The sequence below is a fragment of the Psammomys obesus genome, unplaced genomic scaffold (assembly GCF_907164565.1).
Source record: "Psammomys obesus unplaced genomic scaffold, mPsaObe1.curated_primary_1811, whole genome shotgun sequence".
Taxonomy (NCBI): Eukaryota; Metazoa; Chordata; class Mammalia; order Rodentia; family Muridae; genus Psammomys; species Psammomys obesus.
In genome coordinates, this window is record NW_026596069.1 from 12490737 (window position 1) to 12501334 (window position 10598).

At 39.7% G+C, this 10598-nt stretch overlaps 1 protein-coding gene across 4 annotated transcripts in view; it reads right to left on the reverse strand.

The window, feature by feature from the left end:
- Positions 1 to 10598, reverse strand: part of Dtna (dystrobrevin alpha) — a 349673-nt gene that overhangs the window by 98934 nt on the left and 240141 nt on the right. The window lies entirely within an intron of this gene.

Consider the following 10598-nt stretch of genomic DNA (forward strand, 5'->3'; position numbering starts at 1 on the left):
AGAAATAGTAGCAAAGTCTCTCACTCTTGGAGTCCTAGGGATCCTGTTTGTGGTTACCCAGGGAATGGGAAAGTCTGAGGGTCATTTCTCACTGTGAACTATTGTGTGATTGGATATGTAGAGGCATGTAGGCTGCAGCTGGTGAGATGTTAGGATGTTTACATTTTTGAAGTGGGAGAAGAGTTTAAAGACGATTCCTAAATTCATAACCTGGGCAAATGACCTCCCACTATTCTATTACCAACTTATAACTCTCTCTTTCTCTAATTTTTAGCAGGTGACCCTAATAGACTGGAAGGGAGAATCCACTCATGTAGATTTTATGAAAGAGAAATATGCAAAGGTGGGGATTTCTGAATTCTCTGCTTTTCACTTTACGTTTTGGTCTGGTGTCAAGCTTGGTGTACTGTAAATGCTTATTTTCTATCTGCTGAATGTACAAATAATGAAATATTCTGTTATCAACAACAATAAGCACCAGGGAAGCCTCAGGGAAGAGCAAACCAGGGTGACGTCGGGATTGAATTTCCATCGGAACAACGGGTGTGGCTTCAAGGGAGAGACCATATTAGTCACCTGCCCCCTGTGTGCCTAACATGATGCTTCCTGTCCTTCCTCCCACTCTTCAACCAGGGGAAGGTCCCCTCCTTCTTTTCTCTTTTAACTTAAAATTTATGTTAAGTTTATTTTTTGGAAATAGGAAAAAAAATCTATGTTTTTCGGCATTTTTCTAAGTAGACCCCTAAGATTATCTCCTTAAGATTGCTTGTCTATTGGTGTCGCTTGCCTTCCCTCAGGTCTTCCATGGACCCTTAATTCTGATGCTCGTGTGAAGGGAATTTTTTTACGGGTGAGATTTGGTGTTAAATTGGGTAACATTAAAATCTGAAGATCATCTGGTTAGTCCTGGCAGAAACAGCTAATGTTCCCTTTCAAAAGTGAAGGCTGTTTGGTCACAGAAGGAAAAATCAGAGACCCATTCCAGGAAGCATTATCTGAGTGGGCTAGTCCACAGGGATAAATTAGCAAGAAATCAAGAAGACTCTAAGAACTGGAAGTGGTTCTCAGCTGGCAACCCACTAGAAAACAGGGATATCAGTTCCACAAGTGTGAGGACAAGAATTCCACCAACAGCCGAAGCACCTGGAAGAGGGCCTTGAGTCCTGGGTGACAGCTGCAGGTTTCAGCCCAATGTGATGCTATCAGAGGAATGCATAGAAATAGAAAACCAATCCAGAAAGCCACAAACGCAGACACTGAACAAGGAGTTAGGGAGACAAGGTACACTGGTGCACTCCTTTGAAGAAAACAAGTAGGAATCAGTACTTATAACTAAAAACAAATCTTCAAAGGACCAAATATATCTGGGCACAGGGGTCTTTTCTGAGACAGACACTCCACAAAGGACCATGTATGGATATAACCTAGAACCTCTGCTCAGATGTAGCCCGTGGTAGCTCAGTAACCAACTGGTTTCCCATAGTAAGGGGAACAGGGACTATTTTCTGACAGGAACTCAATGGCAGGCTCTTTGGCCTCCCCACCCCTCCAAGGGAGGAACAGTCCTGCTAGGCCACAGAGGAGGGTTCTGCAGCCAGTCCTGAAGATACCTGATAAAACAGGGTCAGATGAAAGGGGAGGAGGTCCTCCCCAATCAGTGGACTTGGAAAAGGGCAGGGAGGAGATGAGGGAGGGAGAGTGGGATTTGAAGGAAATGAGGGAGCGGGGATACAGAGTTAATTCAATGTAACTAAAAATAAAAAAAAAATAAAAATTAAAAAAAATTCTCTTACTGTGTAGACTAGTCACTTGTCTAGTGAAAAAAATGGATCTGCTTCATGGCCATCCACTCGTCTGATTTGATTAGGAACTACTTGAGATGTGATAATCTTAGGTTAGTTTTGCTGTGATAGAGAAACATCAATAGGTATCCACAGTTTTGGGTGTTTAGAAAATCTTTAAAAAATGTTTATAGACTTTAATGTAGACAAAAGCATAAATTCTAACAAACTGAATGGGGGTATTTTCAAAAAGGCATTTCATTTAGCAAAAAGAGACATTTTTGAGAAATTATGAAAGGACCAGATGCAATTACAAACTTTCATCTTTTTTCCTTTTGAAGAAATGTTTAATTGTTGTTACTGTCAGAAAGAAAACCAAAGCCGAGACTAGTGGGATTGAGGGATTGGCAACTCTTGTTATGGGCTTTGGGAGGCAGCATCCTGTTGACATATTTCCCGTTTTAAACGGGAGTGATTCTGTGGTTCTGATTTGTTTCTCATGTTGCCTTTTTGTTGACCATGAACTTGAAGCTATGTTTCATTGACTCCAAAGTAAGTTTTGAAGGGAAAAAAGTGTGCTGACATTGTAGGGTACCTGGATCATTAAGCATGCCATTGCTGACCAAAGAAATAGTGGTCTAAAAGGAAGTATTTATTTGTTTACAATAAAGGCTGAGGGGTATCATTACACAGAGCTTATAAAAAGTTTACAGGCTGTTTTTTTTTGCAGAAGATATATCCACCAAGACATATCAAAGGAGATGGGCTTGGCATCTGGAAACTAAAGGATGGATGTGAGTGAGTAGAGTGTAAAAAATATTTATTTTCTATATACCTGTCCCATTCTTCCCAGGACATACAATAGCCAGTGAATGCCTTTTAAGTTTTAGAGACATCTATTCTTTTATTCGGTTAGGGAGTGTGTTAATTATGTCATGGGAGGAAAGTTATAACAGAATACAAGGATGAACAATTAACAAAAGTAGTGATGTAGAAAATAATTCTGATGGAGAAAGGTTGAAAGTCTTTTGCCCATAAAATTGAGAGGGATTTCTTATAGCTATTTTTTTTTTAATCAGTAAGTTTGGTAAAAGTCTTCGACGGATGAAGAGACCTAGGCAAGAATGGGTTCCTCTGAGTCTGAGGGACGCCAAGCTACTTTGTATTCTAGGGAGAATGAGGGACGTTACACAGCCACATATAAGAGAGAAAGAATGTCCACAACATTTTTATTGATATGATCAAACATATAACAAGTGAGTAGGAATTTTCTTTAAATGATAGCTTCTAAAAAGGATTAAACTGTTTTTTTTTTGGGGGGGGGGAGAGAGTGTGACAACAATTTATTTAATTGGGGCAACATATTACTATTTTCCATTATCAAATTTATTATAAATGTCTGTTCCTTAAAAACTATTCTTAGTTCTTGGACTATACAAAAAGAGTCACTAGCCTGTCTTTAAGTCCTTTTTTATAGCACAGGGAGCCTTTATTCTCAGCCTCCACCAAGACATATCAAAGGAGATGGGCTTGGCATCTGTACTGGGAATCCGTGCTCTGTGTGCATAGTGTGGGCAATTAACTAACACGTGCGGTCTTTGATTTCAGTAAACAAAAAAATCCATACATTCCCGCTGCATTCTGGCAATCTTCTCCCTATGGGGTGATTTCATAAGAGCCAATTTTATATGCTTTTTTTCCCCCCTACGCTGTGGGTTTTAAATTTAGTTTTGCTAATATGCAGAATAAATTTTACCTGTAAGAAGTTTCTGTACCTAAAAATAAACAGCCTGTGCTTATTTACAAGCCATTGGTTTCTGTGAAATAAATGCCATAATGAACTGTCCTATGCGTGACCTGCTTGTTCCTGTCTGTAGCCCCTCCTCCAACCACACCTGGAAACTTAATCCCCAATGCAGCAGTAGTAGGAGGTGAGATCTTTAGGAACATGATTAAGGTCCTAAAGTAGAGCCTCACAGTGGACTAAGGCCCTTATGAAAGAGGCCTTAGGAGGTGACAATGCCCCCTCAGTCATATGAGCTCTCTGCTACTCAGAAATTGGGCTCACAGCAGAGACCAGGTAAACTGGTGGCTTCATCTTGAACTTTCCAGCCACATTTTATTGAATACATTTTTATTGTTTACAAACTACGTAGAGTATGACATTTTTCTTATAGCATCACCAGTACACAAGATATCTCAGTAACTCTCTGGGCTAGCAGGTGCTAACTACTAGTGGCACAGTGCCTTCTTTACCCTTTACTTGCTGTGTGCAAGCTTGAAGTTGCTTTGTGTTACAGATCAGGTCTGCCCTTTGCTTTGTTTGATCCAAGCGGTACCATCTTTTTTTGTGGTCTTTGCTGAAAGTAGTGAACCTCTGCTTTTTCTCTTAGCTCCCACAGGCAATCAGCATCTTTGTGCTCTGGAGAGGAAAACCCACTGCAATCTGATTTTAAAAAAAAATTTGGGTATATGCCTAGGAGTGGTATGGCTGGATCTTGAGGAAGCGCTATTCCTAGTTGTCTGAGGAAGCACCAGATTGCTTTCCAGAGTGGTTGTACAAGTTTACATTCCCACCAGCAGTGGAGGAGGGTTCCCCTTTCTCCACAACCTCTCCAGCATGTGTTGTCACTTGATTTTTTGATCTTAGCCATTTTGAGGGGTGTAAGGTGAAATCTTAGGATAGTTTTGATTTGCATTTCCCTTATGATGAAGGACGTTGAATATTTCTTTAAGTGTTTCTCTGCCATTTGATATTCCTCTATTGAGAATTCTCTGTTTAGCTCTGTACTCCATTTTTTTTTATTAGATTACTTGAGTTGTTGTTGTTTAACTTCTTGAGTTCTTATATATTCTGTATATTAGCCCTCTGTCAGATATAGGGTTGGTGAAGATTCTTTCCTAATCTGTAGGCAGTCGTTTTGTTCTGAGACAGTGTCTTTTGATTTACAGAAACTTTTCAGTTTCATGAGGTCCCATTTATTGATTGTTGCTCTTAGAGCCTGTGCTGTTGGTGCTCTGTTCAGGAAGTTGTCTCATGTGCCAATGAGTTCAAGGCTCTTCCCCACTTTTTCTTCTAAGTGGTTTAGTGTGTCTGGTTTTATATTGAGGTCTTTGATCCACTTGGACTTTAGTTTTGTGCAGGGTGATAAGTATGGATCTGTTTGCATTTTTCTACATGTAGACATCCAGTTAGACCAGCACCATTTGTTGAAGATGCTATCTTTTTTTCCATTGAATGATTTTGGCATCTTTGTAAAAAATCAGGTGTCCATGTGTGTGGGTTTATTTCTGGGTCTTCTATTCTATTCCATTGTTCCACCAGTCTGTTTCTATGCCAGTACCATCTAGTTTTTAGTATCGTTGCTCTATAGTGCAGCTTGAGATCAGGGATAGAGATACTTCCTGAAGATATTTTACTGTAGAGAATTGTTTTAGCAATTCTTGGTTTCTTGTTGTTCCATATGAAGGTGAGATTTTTTCTTTCAAGGTCTGTAAAGAATTGTGTTGGTAATTTGATGGGAATTGCATTGAATCTGTAGATTGCTTTTGGTAAGATGGCCATTTTTACTATGTTAATCCTGCCAAGCCATGAGCATGGGAGATCTTTCCATCTTCTGATATCTTCTTCTAATTCTTTCTTCAGAGACTGAAAATTTTTTCATACAAGTCTTTGACTTACTTGGTTAGGTTAACACCAAGGTACTTTATGTCCTTTGTGGCTATTGTGAAGGGTGTTGTTTCCCTAATTTCTTTCTTGGCCCTTTTGTCTTTTGTATACAGGAGGGCTACTAATTTTTTTTAGTTAATTTTGTATCCAGCCACTTTGCTGAAGGTGATAATCAGTTATAGGAGTTCCCTGGTAGAATTTTTGGGGTCACTCAGGTATACTATCATATCATCTGCAAATAGTGATACTTTGACTTCTTCCTTTCCAATTTGTATCCCATTGATCTCCTTCAATTGTCTTATTGCTCTAGCAAGGACTTCAAGAACAGTGTTAAAGAGATATGGAGAGAGTGGGCAGCCTTGACTTGTCCCTGATTTCAGTGGGATTGCTTTAAGTTTCTCTCCATTGAGTTTGATGTTGGCTATAGGCTTGCTGTATATCGCCTTTACTATGTTTAGATATGTGCCTCGTATCCCTGATCTCTCCAAGATTTTAAACATGAATGGATGTTGGATTTTGTCAAATGCCTTTTCAGCATCTAAGGAGATGATCATGTGGTTTTTCTCCCTCAGTTTGTTTATGTGGTGGATCACATTAATGGATTTCCATATATTGAACCACCCTTGCATGCCTGGGATGAAGCCTACTTGGTTGTAGCGGATGATATCTTTGATGTGTTCTTGGATTTGGTTTGCAAGTATTTTGTTGAGTATTTTTTGCATCAATGTTCATGAGGGAGATTGGCCTGAAATTCTCTTTCTTTTTGGGTCTTTGTGAGGTTTAGGTACCAAGGTGACTGTGGCTTCATAGAATGAGTTTGGTAGTGTTCCTTCTGTTTCTATTTTGTGAAATAGTTTGAAGAGTATTGGTGTTAGCTCTTCTTTGAAGGTCTGGTAGAATTCTGTGCTGAAACCATCAGTGCTGGGCTTTTTTTTTTTTTTTTTTTTTTTTTTTTTTTTTTTTTTTTTTTTTTTTGCATGGTAGACTTTTGATACCTAAAAAAGGCTCAAGTACACAATAAGGACATTTGCTCAACCATGTTTGTAGCAGCCTTATTTGTAATAGCCAGAAGCTGGAAACAGCCCAGATGCCCCTCATTAGAGGAATGGATACAGAAATTGTGGTACATCTACACCACAATTACTGAATATTACTCATCAGTAAAAAACAAGGAAATCATGAAATTTAAATGGTGGGATCTGGAGAAGATCATCCTGAGTGAGCTATCCCAGAAGCAGAAAGATGCACATGGTATATACTCACTCATATAGACATATAATATAGGATAAACCTACTAAAATCTGTACATCTAAAGAAACTCAAGAGGGAGGACTCTTACTAAAATGCTCAATTCCTATCCAGAAAGGCAAAGAGGATTGACATCAGAAGAAGAAGAAAAGAGGGAACAAGTCAGGATCCTGACACAGAGGACCTCTGTAAGGCTCTGACTTGCAGACTATCAATGCAGATACCGAGACCTATGGGAAACCTTTGGGCAGAGTGCAGGCAATCTTAGGAAAGAAGTGGGAAACAGTAAGATCTGGAGAGGACAAGAACTCCACAAGGAGAACAACAAAACCAAAAAATCTGAGCACAGCGGTCTTTCCTGAGACTGATACTCCAACCAAGGACTATGTGTGGAGATAACCTAAGACCCCTGCACAGATGTAGCCCATGGCAGTTCAGTATCCAAGTGGGTTCCACTGTAATAGGAACAGGGACTTTCTCTGACAGGAACTGATTGGCCTGCTCTTTAATTACCTCCTCCTGAGGGGGAAGCAGCATTACCAGTCCACAGAAGAAGACAATGCAGCCCCTCCTGATGAGACCTAATTGACTAGGATCAGAAGGAAGGAAAAGAAGACCTCCCCTATCAGTGGACTTGGGGAGGGGCATGCATGCAGAGGGTTGAGGAAGGGAGGGATTGGAATGGGGGAGGGAACCATAGGGGGGATACAAAGTGAATAAAGTACAATTAGTAAAGAAAAAATAATTTATTTTTTTATTTATTACAATTTATTCACTTTGTATCCCAGCTGTAGTCCCCTCCCTTATCTCCTCCCAATCTTGCCCTTCCTCCCTCTTCTCCTCCCATGTCCCTCCCCTAGTCTACTGAGAGTGGAGGTCCTCCTCCCCTTCCATTTGACCCTAGCCTATCAAGTCTCATCAGGACTGGTTGCATTGTATTCCTCTGTGGCCTGGTAAGGCTGCACCTCCATCAGAGGGAGTTGATCAGAGAGTCAGCCACCGAGTTCATGTCAGAAACAGTCCCTGTTCCCATTACTAGGGCCCTGTTCCCATTACTAGGGAACCCATTTGTACAGCCACTTTGGAAATCAATCTGGTGCTTTTTCAGACAATGAGGAATAGTGCTACCTCAAGATCCAGCTATACCACTCCTAGCCATAAAACCAAAATATGCTCAAGTATACAACAGGAACATTTGCTCAACCATGTTCATAGTAGCTTTATTCGTAATAGCCAGAATCTGGAAACAACCCAGGTGTCCCTCAAAGGGGGAATGTAGACAGAAATTGTGGTACATTTATACAATGGAATACTACTCAGGAATTAAAAACAAGGAAATCTTGAAATTTGCAAGCAAATGGTGGCAACTGGAAAAGATCATCCTGAGTGAGGTATCCCAGAAATAGAAAGACACACATAGTATATACCCACTAATAAGTGGATATTAGACATATAATATAGGCTAAACATACTAAAATCTGTACATCTAAAGAAGCTAAGCAAGGAGTTTGCTGGGTAAGATGTTTAGTCCTCATTCAGAAAGGCAAATGGACATCAAAAGAGGGAGAAAACAGGGAACAAGACAAGAGACTACCACAGAGGACCTCTGAATGACTCTACCCAGCAGGGTATTGAGGCAGATGCTAAGACTCAGCCAAACTTTGGGCAGAGTACAGGGAATCTTATGAAAGAAGAGGTAGATAGAAAGACCTGGAGGGGACAGGAGCTTCACAAGGAGAACAACAGAACCAAAAAGTCTGGGCCCATGGGTCTTTTCTGAGACTGATACTCCAACCAAGAACGATGCATGGAAATAACCTAGAATGCCTGCAAGATGTAGCCCATGGCAGCTCAGTCTTATTTTTATCTTATGCCCTTTGTTGTAGAGCAAAACTCCATTTCAAGGCACCGTAATTCATTGTATTAGTTTTTATTGTAGACTAGAATTACCTTGCTCTAATGTGAGGATGTAAATTCCACAATGATGAATGTCATTCTACCAAAATGATCACCCTTTTTGGCTACTTTTCTAGAAGATTCTAACACTTTTTAAGATAAGCCAAGAACATTTGTGCTAACATTTCATAAGTATTTCATAACTCTGAACACCACATTTTTTTATTGATTGTTAGGGAAGAAAACAGAGCAAATGCTGGAAGCCCTAGGTTTGATCCTCTGATCAACATGGAAACCATTTGGAAACCATTTTAAAAAGCTTTTAGCACAGGCTTTCAGTCATACTTGCTTTTCTTTTTTGAGTTTTTACCATGTCTATTTTCCTAATGTGGATTTCTGCACCTCTCAACAATCCAGTTACCCAGTTAGACCTCAGCAACTTTAGGTTATATGTCATGGTCAGTCAGACTGTCTATCCTTCCTGACCCAGGGCCAGATAAGTGGTGGGAACTCATACATGCTTACTAAGTTAAGGGGAAATTGAATGGATGCTGAAAGGAGACACTAGACAGGTTTGGGGTTTCTGGGTTTCCCTGAAGTGTACAATTGTTCCCTTTGTCTCTATACTATTTTCCAAGTAGGCCAGTGTGGCTGAAGCACACTTTTGAATGCAGGATAAGGATTATACTAAAAAAGAACAGGAAGAAGAAAAAGAGAAACGTCTCAGAGTAGGAGGAATGGAATGTGACACAGAGGATGCTTTAGCACCAGCCAGGGATCACAGTGTGTGGATGTTGTGATGTTGGCTAGAGGGTGGCCAATCACTATGGATCTCTTCTTTCTTCCCTCCTTTCTCTTTCTTCTCTCCTGTGTGTTTTTCTCATTCCTCCTAACCATTTTGTGGTCTTTTGGGAAGTCCCCACCTTTACTGAAAAGAACCTACAAAAAGCTTGTTGAAGTTTTACGGGGCATGGGACTCTTACTCCATTGTAAGCAGATTGATGGATGGCATCACCTCACCATCTTTGTGTAGTTGTGGTCAACTGTATACCTAGAAGCGTGGGACTGGGTGGCTTGCCCAGGGCCCTGGGAAATACCTGCATAGACTCTGGCTGAGTAGACCTGGGGAAACAGCTGGCTCTGCATTCAGTAAGAGTCTAATCCCCATGTTAGGAATTCGAGAACTATATGTACATTCTGTGTAGAACACTATGGATTACATTTTTTAAAAAAGACGTTCCTTACTAGTTAGAAGATGAGAAGCTTTAAATTTTAAATCAGACTCAATCCTTTAAATAGAAAAGACTAAACCGACACAAATGAACTGTGAATATATTTGCTAAAGAAAACAGTCATGGCAGTACGAAGGGGCATGTCAGCTCACATAGACCCCTGAACTGCTCATGTGATTGTCTGTGAGCTTGCTGTGTGTAGTTTAAAACCAGCATCAAGCAGAAGCAGCCTCCTGTGTTTTTTTAAGCTTTGTCTCTTCTGTTAGTCCTGTCCACGGATATAATCAACCCATTGATTATTTTGGTTGTTTCATAGTTTCAGAAAGAAGCTTTAATATTTATAAATGATTGCAAACACTGAGAGTTATAAATGGACATGTAGAGAGAATTTTACGTGTGATGGTTTACAAACTACTGGCATTTAAAATGCCACAGGTAGAGAAGAAAGAAAACATTCCATGCAGTGTTCGCAATTCTTTCTCTCTAGATTGATTTATCTATCATCTATCTACCTGTCTGTCTGTCTATCTGTCATATATCTACATACATACATATATACATACCTATATCTATCAATCATCTATTTATATCTATATTTATACATATATATTCATGCATATCTCTATATATGCTATCATCAATCAATCAATCAATCAATCAATCAATCTATTTTTCTATCTATCTATCTATCTTTCTAACTGTCTATCTATCCATCTATCTATCTATCTATCTATCTATCTATCTATCTATCTATCTATCTATCTATCTATC